Source organism: Canis lupus, chromosome 6, assembly GCF_048164855.1.
Source record: "Canis lupus baileyi chromosome 6, mCanLup2.hap1, whole genome shotgun sequence".
NCBI classification, from domain to species: Eukaryota; Metazoa; Chordata; class Mammalia; order Carnivora; family Canidae; genus Canis; species Canis lupus.
The window spans coordinates 68,583,747-68,606,126 of NC_132843.1; the positions used below are offsets into that span (position 1 = coordinate 68,583,747).

At 40.1% G+C, this 22,380-nt stretch overlaps 1 long non-coding RNA gene across 6 annotated transcripts; it reads right to left on the reverse strand.

The window, feature by feature from the left end:
* Positions 1-218: 218 nt before the first annotated feature.
* Positions 219-21,247, reverse strand: LOC140635837 (uncharacterized). Of its 6 annotated transcripts, none has more exons than XR_012033159.1 (9): positions 21,191-21,237; positions 20,391-20,570; positions 14,827-15,063; positions 12,752-12,855; positions 9,754-9,852; positions 8,879-9,076; positions 2,853-2,906; positions 1,181-1,294; positions 219-771 (listed from the first exon to the last, which is right to left on the reverse strand). It is a non-coding gene; the product is annotated as an uncharacterized lncRNA (long non-coding RNA). The 6 variants fall into 6 exon arrangements; XR_012033157.1 differs by lacking the exon at positions 2,853-2,906 and adding an exon at positions 13,152-13,223; XR_012033155.1 differs by lacking the exon at positions 2,853-2,906.
* Positions 21,248-22,380: the final 1,133 nt, after the last annotated feature.

Genomic DNA, 22,380 nt, shown 5'->3' on the forward strand with positions numbered 1-22,380 from the left:
AGAGAAAAACAAAACCAAAGGTCTAGAAAAGTGAAATATCTTGCCCAAGTTCATACACCTGATAGCAGAGTGTTTTAATAAGTTTGCCATGTTTGTCCCTCAGCCTTCTTGGGATTTTAGGCTATAAATTCATTGTCATATTACCTAATGGAAGCACTCTTATAAAGAGTGCTTTGAGTAGGAGAGCAGTTCTCATCTTCCCTCAAACCCATATGCTTGACTAAAGAAATATCAAAGAAGTCTGGTCATAGGATTCCCTGATTCTTTTTTTTTTTTTTTGTAGTTTTATGAACAAATACGATGTGCATGTAAGTTGTCTATTTATTTTCTTTGCTGCACAGCCTGGCACTGGAATTGGTGACTCTGATGGCCAGCTGGGCTGCTCTTTCCACAATAGTTTTGCAGTTCTTGGAGGAGTCATAGTGAGCAATCTCTGCATGGTGAGATTTGTTGCACATCAGCAGCACTTCAAGCTCCTTGATGTTGTGGATGAGGAACTTCTGAAAGCCACTGGGGACCATGTGCTTTGTTTTCTGGTTGTTCCCATAACCAATGTTCGGCATCAAGATCTGGCCCTTGAATCTCCTTCTGTTGGTCATGCTTAATTATGATGTATCAGTCTAACTGGTGCCAGATGAACTTCTTGGTCCTCTTTTTAATGACCTTGGGCTTCACCAGAGGTCTGAGGGTGGCCATGATGCCAAGTAGGAGATGCTGCTGCTATCTCTGCCAGCAGCACTGAGGAAGGAGGATTACTTGACTCCTATTTTCCTGTTGAGAGATATCAAATTAGTTTATATAATACACTGAAACATGATATTTTGTGGCTATCCCTTCTTCCACCACCACTCTTGGAAATCAGTACTTTAAAATGCCTCTGTTATTTCCACTAGAGCTTTTAGTGATTTAGAATCATTCCTCAGATACACCAAAATGCACCAAGAGTTGAGTTGCCACTTCTCAAGAACACATAGAACAAAATGGTGCAGGTGGACAAGCACTCATGAAGTCTTATAAAAACAACTACATAGGGCTGCTAGTCCCCTCTCGGACTTCAAAGAGCCCCAGAAATTCAGGTAAAAGTAGAAGGAGAGTATAAAACATCTTACTTTATTTCAACACATCTTAAAAGTAGTTGGATTGAAATATAAATTTCTCCTTGGAGCCCAAGGATAGATACCTTTATTTTCTTATTGTTTTCTTGTCAAAATGTACTGGTGGAGCTGCCAGGGTGGATAGATTAGGAGCTCAAGAGAGAAAGCTTGTGGCTCCAGGGTCCATGTGGAGTTTGCTTCTGCAAGCAAGGTTTGAGAAGAAGAGAAGAAAATCAGAAGTTGTCGTCTGAGAAGTTGTGATTCAAATCTGTGTCACTCCCCAAGTATTACACAATTTGTTTTAAGATACAGACTGCAAATATGAAAGCCTCTCACATTTTTTCACCCTTGACATATTTCCCAAATACTTTTATATATGTCATTGCCAACATTCACAACATGCAATAAAACTTCATTATTTTGCACAAAATAAAGGACGATCATGCTCCTATAAAGGATATAGACATTATACTTGATTAAATGTGTTAGTTATTCTCTGAAAACTTGCTTACACATTTTAAATGGCAAATCTTCTTTTTGAGGATAAACCTCAACAGAGCCCTTGCACCATAAATTTCAAGTTAGTGTGGCTAACGTCAATGGCATTTGCTATGAATAGACTTGCAAATAATCTCTAGCAAGTGATCCCCACCTGTGAGCCTATCCTTTCTATACAAAACCATTTAGAACTTACTGGATTGCTTGCACTCCCATAAGAATAGTATGAATTATTTCTCATTGGAAAAGATCATTTTTTAAAGGTTTGTAATGATGAGAAAATTATCGGAGCAACTTGTGTCTGCTACTGTGGAGGTTAGGATAATTTCTCTCTTTCCCTCACTTTCTTCTATACTTACACTCTGGTTTCCAAAACCAATGGTACTTTAAAAAAAAAAACTATAATGGCCCTGCTTTCTAACTTGTTCCATATGTTTGACATGCTTCATAAAATAATTCCACATTAGTTTCCCTAGCCTGGTGTTTGGATCATGACATCTGTTTTTTTCCTATGTTTTCATGATTTATTTTGGTGTCCATGTGAACTTGCTCTATAACAGTAAAAGGAATTTGCTTAGATTCCCCCTTCCTAGAATGTCTCCTGGTGTCTTGCAGACTCATCAGATTTCCTATCCAGGGAGATGTCACACAGCCACTATCAAGCTAACTTTGCCACTTCCTCATGTATGAACTCACATAAGTCACTTCATCTTTCCAGACCTCAATTTCCACATCTGCAAAATGGGGATGATAACAGTAATAACTATTTATGAGGTTTGAGGGGAGGCTTAAGTAAGATGTTATAGGTACATATTTATAAAGCACTCAGTTAGTGCCTGGCACATAGTTAAGCATTTGTTTCTTTGGTAATTAAAGCCAAGGCACAAAGAAAGGCCTCCACGAGACAGATTCCTCTTGCTATATGACCCCTTGCTGGCCCTCATTTATTCATTCACTCAGCAAATGGTTGTCATGTACCACAAGTTAAAATCATCACCAAAGTGGAGTCGTATTGATAACCGAGGCTAAAGGAAGTCCATAATATGAATTGTCTTCATTTAAAATTTTGATGTGCTAAAAAAAAATAAAATAAAATAAAATTTTGATGTGCTGTTCATTGTAGATTTTTACACTAATTTTGACTTTAAAAAATATTGCATTACAATATTACCTTGATTACTGATCAAATATTGCCTATCTTGATTACTTGATGTACCCTTCCCCAACTACATTTATGCCCAAAGCACATGCCTCACTTACATCACCTAGTCCTGGCCCCGGACAGTTGTGAGCAAAAGTCCAATCCTCATGGGGCTAATAATCAAATGGAAAGAAGGATAGACCTTAACAAAGTTATCACAAAAATATGTAAATTCTTTCCATGAATAATGCAAGAGTTTTGTATTACCCCTTAGGCCTGTGGCAGAGTGTAAATACATTTTTGAAAGTAAGAGCTCAAGTTTTCATTCATTTTTCAATAGATAGGTGTGAACTGCCTACCATGTGCCAGGCACAGCTCTGGAAACTAGGGCAGAGAAAAAGAGACACATGTTTCTACTTTTAAAGAGTTTATATTTGACTGTGGAAGAGAGACAATGAACAACAAATACATAAAATAAACTATATGTTCTATAATTCTAAGTCGTAAAGAGAGGAAAAAATACATGAAAAGTGAGAGGGAATGGAAAGAAAATTTAAATGTTAGATAAGGACCACCAGAATTGTGATCTTTGAGTCATGGTGTGGGGAAGGGAGAGAGAGGGGTGTGTGGCAGATACGTGGATGAAGACAGTCCAGACAAAGAGAGTGGCTAATGCAGGGCAGGACCCTAAAGTGGAAATGTGCCCAAAGTGTTTAATAGTAAAGAGGATGGTGTGGTAAAGAAAGACTGAGCAGGAATTTAGACTAGAAAGGTAATGGAGGGCTAATCACAGAGGACCTTTTACATCATTCTAAACACTTTGTTTTGCTCTTTAAGTGACAGGACAAATCACTAAAGCATTGGCGTATAGGAGTGATGAGGTCTGACTTAGTTTTAGCAGGATCAATCCAGGGCTGTGCTGAGGATGGACTGGTGGGGAACAAGTGAGGAAATGGGACCAGTTAGGAACCCACTACACAATCCAGACGAGATATGATCGCGGTTTGGAGCAGGATGGCAGCAGCAAAGGGGATGTGAAGCAGTCAAATTCTGTATGGATTTTGAAAGTAGAGCTGATTGGGTTTGCTGTTGACCTGGATGAGGCACAAGAGAGAAAGAAGGGCTAGGGATAACTCAAGGTTTTGAGCCTATGTAACTGAAAGAAGGGGTTTACCATTCACTGAAAAAATAAAGATTGTAAAGAAGTAGACCCAGAAAAGAACAAAAAGGGGCTCAGGGTTGGACATGCTTTTTTCATGATGCCAATAATCAACAAAATGGAGATGGTGCATAGACATTGACGTGTAAGATTGAACTCTGGAATTCAGGGAATCAGTCTAATACTCAGGTACAGGAGAAGGTTCTAGCAAAGGAGACTGAGCTGGAGAAAATCAAGAGAGTGTGGTGGCTTGATGTCAAGGGAAAAAAAGTATTCTGAGGAAGCAAGTATGACAAACCATCACCCCTGAAGCTGCTGACAAGTCAACAAGGAGAGGCCTAAATCTTGCTCTTTGGAGTTAGCAAAGCAAAGTGACCTTGATATGAGCAATTTTAGCAGGGCACTGCCAATCAAAGCCTGATTTAGTGAATTCAAAAGAAAAAAATAGAATTTTTAGAGAATTATTTTGAGTTTTGCTGTAAAAGGAAGGTGCGAGGTGGGGCAATGACCAGAAGGGAGAAGTTGTTCAAGGGTAGATTGTTAAATTTTTGTTTTGTGTTTTAAAATGGGGGAAATATTATGTTGTTTGCACGTGAGGCAGAAGACAAAGGTTAATGACATATAAGAAAGTGTAATGGTAATAAGTCTGGTCTGATGAGTAAGCCTGGTCCTCTGGAGAGCCAGATTGGATCAGATCCATCGTTCACAAACCTTAGCACAAATCAGCATCATCCGGAGGACTTGTTAAAGCACAAATTTCAGAGCCCCACCCCTGGAGTTTCTGATTTGGCAGAGTGGGTTGGGGTCTGAGAATTGGCATGTCTAACAGGTTCCAGGTGATGCTGACCCCACTCTTCCTGAGTCTATTCAATCCATTTTGAAAATATTTGACTTGGAGACTTCTTATTTATTCATGCATTTATTCAACAGGTATTTACTGAGCATGTACTAAGTATCAGGCATCACTGTAGTACTTGGAATTTGGCAATGAGCAGAAGACCCTGACCTTTGGAAGCTACATTCCAGTTCAAAGAGAAGGAGGCAATGAACAAATAAATACATATAATAATTGAGGTGGTGATAACTTTTACAAAGATCAAAAATAAAGCAGGAAAGGGGGATTGGGGTGTAATGAAAAATGGGGCAGGTAGTGAGGGAAGTCCTCACCTAGAAGGTGCTATTTCAGTAAGACATGAAGGAGGCAGGGAAGTGAGATACCAGGGGAGGAGTATTCCAGACAGGAAGTGAAAAGACTCCAAGACTAGCGCAGACCCGGCAAGTCTAAAGAAAAGCAAGGACTGGCAGTCTATGTTGGAGGGGCATGGACAGGGGAGAGGGTGAGGAGCAGAGGGGCCCAGAGGGGCAATGTGGAAACTGGGCCACAGGCTCACAGGAAGGCCTGTAGGCCAGTGAGAGAGCTTTGACTTTTCTCTGGGTGAAGTGGGAAGCCAGGGGAGAGTTTAAAGCCGTGACAAGGCATGACCTGGCTTGCATTTTAATTTATTTATTTATTTTTTCCTGGCCTGCATTTTAAACAGATCCCTCTGGCAGTTGTCTTGTGAATAGTGTACAGGGAGCAGGGTAACCATGAGGAGGAGATATTCGTGATGACTCAGGCAGGGGAGGACAGGGGCCTGGTACAAAACTAATAGAACTGAGGAAATCCCTGATCATTAAGAGGCATTCACTTCCTCACTCCTCTTCCCCACAACAGAAAAGAAATACCCCCTGCCCAGATTTCTTTCAGTGGGGATCCCTGAGTCCATCTCCAATCTCATTATCATGGAGTTATACTTTATTTTCACTGGATCCCGGGGTTAGTTCCACTAATTCACCTTCCTACTTTTTTAGTTCTTTCTTTAGTTTATCTGTTTGCTTTTTCTGGAGAACTTTCTAGGAGAGTTTTTTCTGGGTAGTTGCTCACATGTTTGAAAAGAACACCTGATTATTCATTTGGCATACCTAATGTATCATTTTTATAGATAATCAAGTCCTGAAGTTCAAATCCTTCTTCAGGACCTGGAGGCCTACTGTTACCAGTGAGAAAGGCGATGTGATTTTTTGTTTTAATTTGCATTGCATATTCCCCTCTGACAGCTTTCTGTCACTTATTTCATCTTTACTGACGTGTCTAGGTGTCTTCTCCATTCTACACACTCATCAGTGGTCCCCTTTCAATGTAAAAATTCATGTAATTATTTTTTATTGTTATTGAAGTATTCTTGGTATACAATCTAATTTTGGTTTTAGGTGTGCAAGGTGTTAAAAACTCATGTAATTCTTGAGTCCTGACAAAATTGTCTTCTATTATTTCTTTGATAATTTTATCCCTTTGTTTTTCTCTGTTCCATTTTTCTGGAATTTCCATAAATCGGGTATTGAAGCTCAAAACTGATCCTCTGCAACTCATTTTTCCTTTTAACTGTATCTTCCATGCTTCTATACTTTTTACTTCAGAGTGATTTTTGACAGACCTATCTACCAACACTGATTTTAAATTTTGTGTAAGTTACATGCTTAATTTTTAATTTATCTTTCTTGCTTTTAGATTTTCCCTTATTATAGCATTCTGCTTTTATTTTGTGGAGACATTATTCTTGGATCTCTTTTATGATACAGATTAGTTTTTTTGTTCAGTTGTTTTTGCTTGTTTTTACTTTATCTCTTGTGCATGATTATCTATATACTCCCAGACTAGGTTTCATACATCTTTATCTTGGTATCTTGTATTCATTTTGCAAGTTTTTAAAAAGTGATTGGTAATCTTTGGCTGTTGATTCACATTTAAGAATGGGACAACAAGTTAGCTGACTTGAAGTTCAGTGACTATGGGCAGAAAAATGGCAGAGCTGGTTCTTAGGCTGGGCACTCTAGCTCCATATGGTAGAACGAGGAAAGATTTGCTCCAGAGCACTAATACACACAGCAGCTGCTCCAATTCTTCCTAAAATAGTTTTGCTTCTTTTCTAAGGGGGAATTAAAGACGTGAAACCATAAAATTCCTAGAAGAAAATATGGAAGCTCCTTAACATCTGTCCTGGTAATGATTTTTTTGGATTTGACACCAAACACATAGGCAATAAAAACAAAAATAAACAAGTGGGGCTACATTAAATTAAAAAGCTTCTGCACAGCAAGGGAAGCCATCTAAAAAAATGAAAAGGCAATCCATTGAATGGAGAAAATATTTGCAAATCATATTTCTGATAAGGAGTTAATATGCAAAATATATTAAGAACTCGTACAAATCAATAGCATAAAACCAAACAGTCCAGTTAAAAAGTGGGCAGAGGAACTGAATAGACATTTTTCTGAAGAAGACATACGAATGACCAGCAGGTACATGGAAAGGTGCTCAACATCACTAATCTTCAGAGAAGTGCAAATCAAAGCCACAATGAGATACCATCTCATGCCTATTAAAACGTCTATCATCAAAAGGCAAGAGATAATGAGTACTGATGAGGATGTAGAGAAAAGGAAAACTTGTGCTCCATTGGTGGAGATGTAAATTGGTACAGCCACCATGGAAAACAGTATGAAGCTTCCTCAAAAAACTAACACTAGAAAAAAAAAAACTAACACTAGAACTACCATATAATAATATAATCTGGGTACATATCCAAAGGAAATGAAAGCAGGATATCAAGATATCTGCACTCTCATGTTCACTGCAGCATTATTCACAATAGCTAAGATATGGATACAATGTAAGTGTCCATCGATGGATGAATGCATAGAGAACATGTTTATATGCATGTGTGTATGTATATAAATGTGTATATATGTATATGTGTGTGTATATATATATATATATATGTACATGGATGTATACATACATACATACACTCACAAGGAAATATTATCCAGCCATGAGAAAGAAGTTCAGTGAAATAAGTCAGACAAAGAAAAACAAATATGACATGGTATTATTCATACTTGGAACCTAAAACAACGTCAAATTCATTCAAACAGTAGTAAAGTGTTTGCCAGAACCTAGGTAGGGGCACAGGAGACAGGGAGAGGTTGGTAAAAGGGTATAAACTTTCAGCTAGAAGATGAACAAAGTCTGAAATTCACTAAGGGAATAGAAGTTCTATGTTCTCACCAAACACCACCACCAACAACAAAGGCACAAATGTGAACTGAAGGATATGTTAATTAACTAGATGTTGGAAATCCCTTCACAACGTATGTATACACATATACAGGCTTCCTCTGCTATCCCGAAGTTTGCTTTACAGGACTTCACTTTATAAAAGACCTAAATTAGTAACTGGTTTCCCTCAGCAAAAGAGGATTTCCACTTTTACGAAACAGTAACTGCTTTTCCACCTTACACTATCTCGGCTTATGCAAGTTTTCATGGGAATGCTCTACTTGCGGATAGCAGGGGAAACCTGTATCAAAATCCTTTCACTGTGTATATGTGTATCAAATTACCATGATGTACACATTAAATATCTTATGATTTTATTTGTCAATGATACCTCAATAAAGGAGAGAGAGAGAGAGAGAGAGAGAGAGAGAAAATAAGCCAAGAAAATAAGCCAAGAAAGACGAGAAACCCAGTTTCTGACTTGAGTGAAGACATCTACATGTTGTAATGGGCCTGAGGGGACAGGTTGACTGCCCTACACAGATTATCAAATACATCCTTCATTTTCAGTCCTCTGCCTCCTCCCACCCTCCATTTACCAACAAACCCAGAGACTCTGTAGCTTCACTGGGGTTCTGTTAGTTCAACTTGAGAATATTTCATTCATTCATTCATTCATTCATTCATTCATACAGCACAGTAGGGAGCAGCAGAGAGTCTTAAGTAGACTCTGTGCTGAGCACAGAGCTGAATGTGGGGCTTGATCTCTCAACCCTGAGATGATGACCTGAGCCGAAACCAAAGTCACATGCTTAACTGACTGCACCACCTAGGTGCCCCTTTGAGTGTTTTAAGTTATGACTTCTAAAACAAAACTTTCTATTTACTTTCAGTCTTCCAGAATATGTTGAAATTTCACATTCATTGATGCTCTCTCCCACTCCCTTTGCTGTTACAGAATTTTTTAAATAAGGAATTATAAAAACAAATGACCACCAGGGCCAGGAAGATAAAACAACTCCGTGTAGCAGGCTGTTGAAGACTTGTCATTCGTTTGAAATGGTGACCATTATCTATCCACCAGCCTGTTGTGAGAAAAAAATATGTGTCGTAAAATCTATGATTTTTCAGACTTGACAGAAGTATTAACTTTTATGAGAAATAGTTTTTAAATGTCAGGAAATAATATTTTTCCAAATATTCTAAAGGCCAATCAAAATATGTCCACTGGCAAGATCCAGTCCTTGGTTTGCCAGTTTTCAATCTCTGATTTATATCTTTTTAAAAATTTATTTATTTTTATTTTTTAATTTTTTAAAATTTAAATTCAATTAATTAACATATAGTATATTGCTAGTTTCAGAGGTAAAGGTCAGGGATTCATCAGTCTTATGTAACACCCAGTACTCATTACATCACGTGCCTTCTTTAATGCCCATCACCCAATTACCCCCTCCCCCTCCCCCTCCCCTCCAGCAACTCTGTTTGTTTCCTATGATTAAAAGTCTCTTACAGTTTGTCTCCCTTTTTAAAAAAACTATCTCTCTGCCCTCATTACAATAAGTTTACAGAAATGAGGGAAAATAAGTATAGGTATTCAGGCTGCCTCCAAATTATAGGTGTTAAATTCTATATTACCTGTAAAATTTTAGAACAATGTCCAGTGCATAGTAAACAATAAATGTTAACTCTTGTATCAGTATCATGAGTTATTTGGACCTTTAGTTCTATCGTCATGCTGCAAAGGGCAACAATAACTTACACATTCAGCATCAAAAACACCAGGGCTAGGTGGCAGTTTTCAGAGGTCAGAGCAACACTGTGCCAGCACACTAAGGGATGGCAAACAATTGACTCTCACCTTGAAAGAAAGGGGGGAAAAAAAGACATAAAATACCTATTAAGTAGGTGGTTGCCAAGAATACACTTTAACAAATTCTAATTATACCCTAAATCTTGGCACTCATTTCTCCTTAAGAGAACCTAGAAAAATTCCATCTCAATTTCCATGGCTCCCAGAAATTTAGGTTTTCTTAAAGACACCCTACCATGCTTACACATCATTCAAAATCCTTTCCCTTAAACATCTGCGGGGGCTGTAGAAGACACACAAAAATATATTAAACACACACATGCATGCACACTCATCCATGCACATGCACTCCCACACAGACGCAAGCATGACACGCACACATATCCAGGCACACATGCACACTTTTTCTCATTCTGCTACTCCATCAAGGCATTCTCCAGTTTCCCGCAGTCTTTCACACGAATCTATCTGGGCGCTTTGCTGGAAATTATTTGTCAATGATCTGTAGCGTCACTGAGAGTTTCTGCGTCACATACAGAAATAGCTGTCCAGCTTGGGGACAGAGGTCGTCAGGCTTCCCCAGTGGTCCTCAGGCTCCTTTGTGCTGGCATCAGCGATCACAAAAAGAGTCACCCTTACCTCCAGGGTGTCCTGCAGCTAAGTATCACCAAAGTCTTCCCACTGCTGACAATACCGTGCCACCGATGGTTTGCTTTTGTCACAGTGCAATTTTAAAAATCATCTCGAGCCCTAATTACCCAGAGTGAGAATTCGGTCTTCTCTAAATTTACAGAAGAGAATTGAAAGCAGGGGCCTCTGGGCTATACATTTTAGTTATTTATAGTGAGGTCAAGGAGCCACAGCCGGAAGAGCAAAGAAACATATTTTTTTTTTTCCCAAGCACATAGCAGCAAGAACCCTGGATGGGTGGACCATTCCTGTTCAGTGCTAAAAAGTATACTGTGGGAACAAATGGGTTTTTTCTTAGTTTCCTATGATGGTATCAGAGAGAACCAAGCCCATATTATCCCTTTGCAGGACTGACCTCTTGTATCATGTGACTTCTCTGAATCTCATTTTCCCATCTGGGAAGTAGGAAACCAAGCTCATGGGCTTGTTTCAAAAGATGCATAAGGTGGGGCACCTGGGTGGCACAGTCGGTGAAACATTTGCCTTAAGCTTAGGTCCTGATCCTAGGGTCTTGGGATTGAGTCCTGCATGAAGTGACCTGCTCAGCGGGGAGCCTGCTTCTCCCTTTTCCCTTGCTCTTCCCCTCTGCCCTGCTCTCTCTCTGTGTCAAATAAATAGAATCTTAAGAAATTAAATAAATACATCTTAAAAAAGAAAGACCTATAAGCTAAATATCCCTACTCTATAAGTGAGGAAATTAATGTCTCAGCATGTACAAAGAGCTTTGCACATTGAAAAGTGCTTTATGAATTTAAGTTATTAACATTACTGTTTATCTAGAACTAGTAAGAGATCTGCTCCCCACCTTCCTTCCTCTTCGACTACGTGAATTTGGAACTTACAGCCCAGTGATATCACAAAAGAACATTTAACATTGCAACCGGGGATAAAGATGTTATAACCCTGGTCTGGGAAAAATAACTTTCAGAGGGAGAACTAGCCAACATGCTCATTTTAATGGAGGGATGATTAGAGAGCCAAACATTGCATCACTGAACCTGTGAACCTACTGTTGGTTTCCCCTTAGTAAAGCAGCCGAAGGGTGTTTTAATGAAAGGAGAGGATGTCACCCTAGGGAGGGATTTAGCTACTGGAGAGTTCTTGCAGGCAGAAGTAACTGTGCTGAGAACAAAAAAGAGAATTCTTGGAGAATTGCAGACCCTTTGACCAGAGTCTCAAACTTGAGAGAACATCAGAAGCCCTTTGGGGGCTTGATAAGAACACCAGTGGCTGGGTCCCACCCAGAGAGTTTCTGATTCACCACATCTGGATTGGGGCCAAGGACGTGCATTTCTAGCAAGTTCCCCAGAGATGTTGATGCTGCCTGTCTTCCCTCTGCACTCATCTCTGTTCTCATCACCTCTTCTAAAGACACTGGTCACATTGGATTAAGGCTTACTCGAATGACCTCTTGCTATCTAAATCACCTCTTTAAAGGCCCATCTCCAAGTATGGCCATGGTTCTGAGTGACTAGGGGTTAGGGCTTCCATGTGCGAATTTGGGGGCTGGAGAGGGACATCATTCAGAGAATGAATTGCCAACTCTGCTGACACAGTGACAGAAATCTCAGCAAGCCAGGAGCCAGAAAGCAAATCCCACACACAAGCAGACACCTTACGCATCACTACATGGAGTGTGTCCAAGGATGAGAGGCAGGATGGGGAAATATTCCAGAGGACTTTGTGAGACAATGGGAAGATGGCAGGGCCTTCAGACCTGAAGAGTACTGTGGTTCTTTGAGTCTCTAAAATTGATTTGCTGCAGAAAGTATTAGTTTAACCTAATTTTAATAGGGTAAAGCCCAAAAGGTTTTTAAATAGGGAGCAAGTGTCAGCTGGTAGATTTCTGAGTGGGAGTTTATTTAAGCAGAATGAGGCAGTAGTCCTTCTAGAAATTAAATCCATCAGCTTCTGCATTGAGCCAGAGCATTCATGCTCCCCAGGAGCGTGTCTCAACCTCTGCATCACTGATCATGTGAACAGAATAATTCCCGATATGGTAGGAGGACCATCCTAGGCACTGTAGGATGTTGAGCAGCACCCTTGGCCTTTTCCATTAGAGGCCAGTAGCACCTGTCCCCAGTTGGGACAACCAAAAATGTTTCTTGACATTGCCGAATGTCCCCAGAGGCAGAGGAGTACAAAATTGTTCCAGGGAAGAACCACTACTCCATAGGTTCTGTCTTAACCCATTTGGGCTTCTAGAACAAAAGTAGCCTAGATTGGGTGGCTTTAGCAACAAACATTTATTTCTCACCATTTTGGAAACTAGGAAGTCCCAGATGAAGGCCCTGACAGGTTCAGTGTCTGTGAGGGCCTCCTTCCTCATGCACAGACTGTACTGCTGGTTCCTCACTTAGGCTGGGGAAGGGAGAGAGAAAAGAGATCTCTCAGGGTCACCTTCATAAGGGCACTGATCCCTCTGATGGAGGCTTCACCATCATGGCCTAATCACTTCCCAAAGTCCCTACCTCTTAATACTACTGCCCTGGGGATTCAGTTTCAGCATATGAGTTTAGAGAGACACAAATCTTCAGTCTCTAGCATGTTCCATTTCATAAACCCCAAGCACATTATCTGCATCCTTAAGGGTAATGCTATGGAGCCAGCACACACACTTCTCATTGACCGGGAGGCAGGGACCCACTGATACTCACTTGCTTTCACACACCAAAGAAGAGTCTCTGTGATTCTCAAATCTGTATCTTTTACTAGGCTGTCTCCACGCTCTAGAATAAGGACATTCAAGTTCTGTAACTAGCATGACTCTAATTTCCTGAATTAGGATAATGAAAAGACCTCTGGTTCTAGGCCCAGGGAAGAGATCACATAGGAGTGAAAGTGAGGCTAATTTTCATGGGCAGTCGTGCGTGTGAGCAGCAGCGTGGGGCTTCCCTGAGGCTCAATCTTCTTGCTGTAGCCTGACAGACGTGTGTCAGGTAGAAACTTCAAACTGTCAGGGTATGAAAAACACACCCCAGCCCTCTGTGATTTATCAGGCAGAGGCACAGCTTGTCAGCCTGTTAGTTACTGTCACGATGGTGCCAGAGTGATTTTGATTCTTTCATCAAACACATGAAATACTTTGTGTTGCAGGGAAACCCTTTGGGGAATCAAAGACCTGTGGCTTCCTGGTTCCTTTCTTTTTTCTTTTTCTTTTCTTTTTTTTTTTTTTTTTTTTTTTTAATGTTTCTTGGATGTCAGAGGTAATGCATGGCTTCAGAGGAAAGGAGAAGATAAGCAATCAATCTAAGGAATACTCAAAGGAATGGGCAGAAAGCTGGCTCAGCCAGGCAGAAGGGGCACTCATTTATTTATGTCACAATATTCACAGAAGACCTAACGTGTGCCCAGGCTTGGGCCTGGCATGGGAAACTCAGAGATAGACACAGTATGCTTCGTGCCCTCAAAGTTCTCACTGACATGCCCCAGTGAGACACTTAATTCACTGTTACGCAATGGTGCTCAGGTGTTCTCCACCAGAAGAAAGGCTAAGAAGCCCGATTAGGAACGAAAGGACAAGGGATACACATTTAGGGATGCCCTGCTTAATTAAATCATGATAGGAGCTCTTCTGTCTGCTGTTGATTCATAATAAAGGAGACTCACTGGAATGGAAGTATAATTCCATTTGATTCTTTTTCTTATAATCAATCTTTTAGGCTGTATTATTTCTCTCCCATTCAATCCAGACGACTGCTTGAATCCCCACCCAATATGGGGGTACCATTCTTTCAAGAATTCTTTGTGATTTGTCTCATTGGCAAACTGTTAACTTCTCTTGAATAGCCTTTTTTTTATTTTAATTTATTTATTCATGAGAGACATAAAGAGAGAGATAGAGATTGGGGCAGAGACATAGGCAGAGGAAAAAGCAGGTTCCCTGTAGGGAGCCTGATGGGGGACTTGATCCCAAGACCCTGGAATCATGACCAGAGCCAAAGGCAGATGCTCAACCACTGAACCACCGAGGAGTCCCAGTCTCTCTTTTTTTAAAATAAAGATTTTATTTTTAAGTAATGTCTACACCCAACGTGGGGCTCAAACTCACAACTCCAAGATCACAAGCTCTACTCACTGAGCCAGCCAGGCGCCCCTATCCTAAATAGTTATTTTTCCTACTTGTTGTTCTTTATGCTTTTGTGTTTACCAAATGTTCTCACTTTCTTCCTCTTTTAGTTGTTTTTATTGCAACTTTTAAACGTCCCACTCCCACTAATAATTCTCTGCTTTTCTCTCAGATTTTCTAGGACAAGTTTGCCTTCTTTTAGCAAAGAGACATTGAGAACCAAACAGAGCCAGACATATTATTTCTGATTCTGCTAATTTTACCTTATTGTAGCTGCAGTAGCAACTCAGGTGAGATTTCAACAAGGACTTGTGTGTGCAGACTCTAAATTAAAGATGTTGATCTATTTTATCCTTTCAGTGCAAAATGGCACCTTCCCTCTGAAGCCTCTGTTTATACAGCACTCGGTTGATTTTGAGTTTCAATTGATTGCAAAGGAAACAGATTAGAAGCCAACAGTGGGACTGAGCCAGCCGAATCAGTCAGTGAAGTTTATTGTGCTACAAAGGACAAGACAAAATTAGAGCAAATAAAGCTGAGTGTTTGTAAGCTGGTGTTTTATGAGGGGGAAGGATAAACATGTGAGCCCTGTTTATTCATGGCTTTTTAAACTAAAGCAACTCAACTTGATCTTAGGACATAGCAGTGATATGGTCAGGCCATCTTGTACATCCATTTTCCTCTACTTTGCATGGCCAGGAAAGGACAAAGGAAGAAAGGGAATGTCCTTTCCCAGTGCCCAGTTGGGGCACACGTGTCCTGTGCATGGACAGAATTGGGCTGAGTCAGTCAGGTGCTCAACACATCCGCTAAGAGGTTGGAAGAAGTACAAGAAACCAGTCCATTTCCTCCATTTATTTTTCCATCTGATATTTTTTCTCCCCATGTAAGTACTCAAGCAGAGAGTGTTCCTCAGGCATTTTCTCCCACATGATAGCAATGGGTAAACTAAAAAATGAAATATCAAAACTTCCTTTACCCTACACGCATCATCTGCTCCAACCAAATCGACAAGACTATCAGTTTTTGAGCACTTACTATTTGCCGCACATGATTCTGAGTGCTTTATCTACATTTGTTTACTTTGTATTCTTAGAATCCATAGGAAAACCCATGAAGTAGGTCCTAATGGCCTCATTTTACAGATTAGGAAACTGAGGCTCAGAGAATTTAATTAGCAAACCCAAGTTCACACATATGCCTACTAAGTGATCAAACTATGATTTGAATCAAGGTCTGTGTGACTCCATACTGTCCTGATCATTCTTCCTGGCATGCATATGGACAAATATATATTGCCTTTGTCTTTTTGGCCTCACTATATGCATTCCTCATGGAATGGCATTCCTTTGCATTTCCATTCATCATTTCACTCCATTCATCTAGTCTTTTCATTCCCTCAAGTCTTCCACAGAGCTTAATCCAGCCTTTCCAAGAATCAGTTACTTCTCTGAAATCCTATGGTGCTTCTTTCCTTGGCATTTCACAAATGCAACCTTCTGCTGCTTGTCTGTTGGGCTTAGAGGCTAATATAAGCTGTTTATCCACTGAATATACAGATAGTTTGTGGCTATAATCCCTTCTGCTAAGATGTATGATGGGATGTTTCCCCAACCAGCATAACCCTAAGGCCTAGCAGAGTAACTGATACATAGGGGTACTGAATGTATTTTTATCAAACAAATATATATGGAAAGGAATGTTGAGGTTGAGAAAGATAAGATCTACATGCCTAAAAGCCAAAGAAGCATCTTGTGAAAATAATTTTTGTCAACAAAGATTAATCCAGGCCTAGGAGGTCAGTGTGGGAGAGGGGTGGTTTTAAGTGCCACCTAATATATGTTGCTCCCATTATCCCTGGCCCATTAATCACCATACTACCCAATAACCCTAGCAGAACTCAACAGAAATCCCTGGGATTTAGAGTTTATAAAGTAAATAAATAAAAGGGCTGCTTTATGAAGATTTCTGTAAGGCCCAGAGCACACCAAGTGCTGCTTCTCTTTAGCCCAGGCAATAGACCATAGCATTAAGTGGACACAGAAAGCATTTTCCTCTCCTGAGGAGGGCAGTGACCCAGGAGGCAGAGATCATGAGATGTGAGAAGGAAGAAGACTGTAGAAGCCTGGTTAGGAAGCTAAACGACCTGCACATGGGAAGCAGATGAGAGGACATTACAAATCATTGCTGGCAAGAGACATCCCTGAAGAACCAAAAGCAGGAGAGAGAACATGGTAGTGTCCCAGGGTAGCCAAGAGACCTGTCTCAATAAGGTGTGATGAAGAACTTCCGGACTACCTAGTAGACAAGAAATCTATGTGGGGTAGCACAAGTGGGATACTCCCTCAGAGCTTCTTGAACCAATGCAGAGAAATTTGAGGAGGGAATGGTAGGCGAAACTATACATAGTAGATGAGCCAGAGAAGTATTGCTGGCTTGGGTATTTGGTTTTTTTACTAATTAGTTTTATGTGTAGCCCAGACACACTCTGGCTATTTATACCAGTATGTGCCATGATTTCTGTATAAGAATGCAATCTCATAGGTGTTGGAAAATATATATCATATTCATTTGGTATCTCCAAACCTTGGCAAGATGTTCTCCATTAGATCCTGTGGTGATATGAATCTCAAAGAGATCATCAAAATGCACCTACCTTTGCTTCCCTACATACACTTATTACTGCTAATTTTTTTTAAAGTTTTGCTTCTGCTCTACAATGTTCTAGTAATAGTATATTAATTCCAACAAATAATTATACCTTAACCAATCAAGGACATGCCCTCCCCCCAAAAAAGCCCTTTGTACTTTTAAAAGTCTTTAGTGCACATTCTGTTGCCTCAGAGAACGACACTTTGAGGAATCCAGGGTCAAGCGAACTTGCCAAAAACCACATAAACAGTATCCCTAGACATCACAAAACAAAGTAGAGAGCACAACCTTTTTCAAAAGAAAACAGATAAAACACGAAAACAATCTGGCCACTGCAGGGGCCCATTTGTGCCCCAGTAGAATGTCAGATGCACCTAAAGCAACAAGAGCCTATTGGACTCTGTGTTGCCAGGAAACAGATTCTCTTTTCTATGCTCTAATGCCTTTTCACCACGCTGAGAAAGCTGGCATCATGATAGTCAGACCCAGATGGGAGAAGATGACTCTTAATGACCCTCCTCTTCTAGAAGTTGAGATAGTGGTGTTCTAATCTAGACTATCCCAAAAATAATCAGGCTTCTTTTGAATCAGAGTACTGATGATAGTAGAAAATGAAAATTGGTTTGCTCTCTTGAGAGCCTCCTCACAATAACATAATATTTCTTTTATGATTCTGTAGATCTTAAGTCACTAAATTCGCTAGATCAGCTTCTGCTGAAAATGCTAGAAACATAACTTAAACTTGCATGACAAAAGGGGAAATTGGGGGGGCTAGGGAGTCAGCTGTGAATAGCTCTAGGCTGCAGGTGGCTTTAGAGAAAATTGGGGTGGGGCCTAGAATATCCAGGATGTTCTCTAATGTCTCAAGTTAGCTTCTCTCTTGAGTTCCAACCTTCCTTCAGACTGGCTTTGGTTAAGTGGGTCAGAGCAGATCCATTTACTACTCCTCCCTTCATATCTCCCAGCTTCACCCATCATCCAAAGGGAGAGCAGCCTGGGATGGACTGGCTCAGCTTGGGTCCCCTGCCCATCCTAAACTTGGCAGGTGGCAAAACTTCCACCAGGAGCACTTGATACAAGTGGATATTGGAGACATTTCCAAAAGGGAAGGGGATATGATTCCAGAAGTAGGAAAGGCAGTTGGGTGGATAGTAATAATGGTCCACTATACCACTTAATTCTGAAATTCTGATTTTACAAAAAGGAATATTATGCATTTAAAATTAATTTAATGTACTTTCTAGGAGATTTTACCTAGATTTCAATTTTCTTGCCTTTTTAAAACCCCTTTTCTATCAATCCAGGCAATCAAGAAATTGTTAAGTTCCTTATATGTGCAAAATAGAATCTTTAAGAAATAAATAAGCAAGCAGATACACCAAGCACTTTAAAAAAAAAAAAAAAGCTAAATATTCTCCTCGCCACAGCCTAACCAATCTACATCTCGTGCTCCATACACAGTACACATCTTTGCATAGAGGTTCCTTTCTCTAGGATGTTCTTTTTCCTTCCTCTATCCATATTCACCTCTCCCTTCTTTCAAAATTAGGCTAGAAGCTCACCTCCTCTATAAAGCTTTCTATGATCAGTCTGACTTCTTTCTCAGCTTCTCACCCAGTGCTTTTGTCACAGTATGTCCTCTATTATCTTAGGTTTTGTTCTTTCAATCAGGAAGCTTTCCCTTTTCTGGACATCAGAAACCTGTCTTTTGAAAATGCTAAGTACAGAGCCTGGGTGTCGAGAGTGAATGGGTAGATTCTTTACCTTCACCTATGGTTCAAAAATTTTAAAAGATACTAAGGCAAAATTCTAAGGGTGTACTAAGGAGAAATAATAAATACATTATTTTTCGTAAATAACTGGCATTAAAATGAACATCCCTCAGTAGCGAATGTAGTGCTAAGCCTCAGCTCCTTTCAGGCAAAATTCGGAACAATGTCTTAATTCAATCATAGAGTACTGGATGCCAATGTGCCAAGTAACTGTGTTAGACAACTCAGGAAATACAAAGATGAGAAAAAAGAATCTGCTTATCAAGAAAATCATAACCTAGCAGAAGTGAAAGATTCTGCTTCTGAAATGGCTGGATTAAAGGTGTGTTGGAAAAGATACATGAGTATAGTGGATGATGAGCCTTCTTAATTTACCTGGAAGGATTTAGCTAAGAAATGTATCTTTTGCATATTCCTATGTAAAAGTTTCTCCCTTTATTTTTTTTTCCTTTCTACCTACTCCTCACTCACACTCACACTTTTACCTGGACAGAAACTATGCCCACTTATATTTGTTTCCATAAAGCATTCAGTAAAAATCTATTGAGTGAGTGAATGCAAGCTGACACGGGGCAGATACAGGTGGTAAAGTGCCTTGTACATCTTGCTCAAGGGTTGGTATTTTATCCTGTAAACTGTAGATCCGCATCACAGCTTCCAAAGGAGAGAGTCAAGATTAGGTTTGTATCTCATAAAGAATACTTGTGTGTAAGCAGAGTATGCACAGGATGAGGCAGGAAGAGACAAGAGGCTGTAATAATGTTCTGAACAAGAGATGATAAAGGTCTGAGCTCAGGCAGTAATAATGGGGATGAAGAAGCCAAGACGAATATTCACGAGATAGAATTTGGTTTCTGCTTAGATATGGAGTTGAAGGAAGAGTCTAGGATGAAACCAATTTGAATGAACAAGAGAATCTGGGCAGTGCCTTCAAGATTATTGTAACAGAGCTTTTCTGTGTGCACACAGGGGTGATTGATAGTGTAAGTAGCGCAAGCCCACACAATTGACATCCATGGTTGATGCCAAATTTTTCTCACCTTTGAAACAACACCTGCACGGAGAGAGACTTGGCTCAAGTATTTTGTGAACTGCCACTGTACTTGTTAATTTTATAAGTTACATAATTATTCCCTTTGATGTGTCTTAAATGTCAAAGTTACTGTTCCAAAGTAACAGCAGAGCAGCAAATTAAGTGACTTTTACTGAACTTACTAAGTCCTAGCTATTTAGGCAAGCTATCAACATCAGCTACTTTTACAAAATACTTTCATGAACTCTTGGGATCTCCCCTAAAAAAGATGCCTCTAACCAAGTGTAATTATTTCATTGAAGTTGGAAAATAAAATGCAAGCACAAACTGGAGCGTTGTTGCCTCTCAGCCCCATTCAGAAGTGACCCACCTTGACAGGCTGGGAACCCAGAGGCCACTTTGCTCTAAGTAAGAATTTCAAAAGGAACAGCTGAACGAGTGAGCTCAAACATTTCAGATCCATGAATAAGGCCAAAAAATTAGGAAGTAGATGTTGTCATCCTGATTCAATTCTTCACCTCCACATCAGTCTAGAGAGAGAATTCTGTGGCTAGGGAGGAAAAGATAATAGACACAGAACAGAGACAAGCCATGAGAGTTACCCACTAAGGAGAGAAGTGCAGAGACTATGTCCCAACCCTTTCCTCCTTCAACCTCAGCCTCCGCGGGGACCCCAAAATTCCTTCAGCCCTCCGTTTAAGTTGTTGGATTCAAAGTTAGGAGAATCTGAGCCTCAATTCTCAAGGGAAGTCTTTGGAAAGCAGCTGACTGTGCCAGCAGATGGTGTGGCCATCTCAGAGTATAAAAGGAGAGGGCTGGGGACAACCTAGGAGATTCTTTTGGCCCTAGAATCAGCAAGGGTATGCCCAAAGGCTGTTGTGGTCACTTAGAGTGGGTGCAGCCATCAGCCCAAAGACAGTATTGGTGGATTATAGAAGAATTATGGTAAAAGCACTAATGCAGAGACTACAAAGTGGATTGTCCGGTAGGGTTCACCTAGAATGCTGTTCAAATGCCATTATGGTAGAGATAAGCCAGATCCTTCAATGACTGGACAATGGCAGGCCACCCAGACAAACCCAAGTCATGAAATAAACCTCTCTCCACCATTTGCATCACCCTCTAAGCATCATATTAACTCCAGGCACAAGAGGAATGTAGTTGACTAACCTCAAACCTGAAATGACAGACAGCAACTTAACATGACTGTGTTTCCTTGGTAATGACTCCATTATGATGTTTGCATCAGAGACAATAGGAGCTTGAGATAGAAATTAAGTTTTCATTTAAAACTTGGAATTTACACATTTGCTCACCTGAGCAAAAGTAACTGTAAAATATGTACACAAGTTCATAACATAAAAGTAAAGGACAGGAACTCTAGTGTAAGGCAGACCCAGATTTGAAGCCAGCTGTCCCAGTTACAGCTGTGTGGCTGTGAGCATGTGACTCATACCATCATCCTCATCTGACTCCGACTTCTGATGTTTATTCATTACTAAACTTAATCCTTTGCCCATGGATCCCAGTGGGCCTAATGAGGAGATCCCATCTTATGTCACTGATCTCTTTCCTTGTTCTTTATCTTCTTTACCCAAGGTCCTTATTTTCCAATTCTAGGCCCTAAATTCCAGTTGTGCCCTTTCTAGGTCTTCCTAACCCAGAACCATGCCTTCAACAACAATGAACCCAGGCAAGACATTTCAGCCCCACCTTGTACCGGAAAACCCAGTCTCTGACATGATGGTGGCAGTAGGCTTCCTAGAAGGGATGGTCTTTCAATTAAGTCGATTCTGCTGATTCTGAGTAGGGAATCACAGAGATTTTAAGAGAAGAGAATAACAAAATGAGAATAGTCATTGGATTAGATGGTACTTGTAAAGCATTTGGTGTTAAAAACTTTAGATGTCAAAGCTGTTAATAGAACCGTTGTATGTACAACAAGTTCCCAGAAAATAAAATAATAAAGGACAGAAAATATTCATACCAGCAAGGAACATTAGCATTATCAGACGGTACAAGCTGAAGCACAGAGAACCAAGTCACGAGCAACACATGCAAAAGCCAACTGTGCTTTAAAGTTCTCATCACCTTTGGATGGATCTTATTTGTCTTAATAGTCAGTCTTCACGCCAATTTTCCCAGGATCACTCACAGTGAAAATTATGTCATTGTACGGAAATGGACACTCTACTTTAATCTCCCTATATCCATCCATTCCAAATGTTCCCAGGATAGCTACAGCCCCTCTGATTTTCCTTCTCAAATTCTCCTTTTCCCTCAGGGTGAATCAGCATCATTAATTTGTTATTTTTCATTGACATTAATTTCTTTTATTCTTTAACACCATGAGCATATAT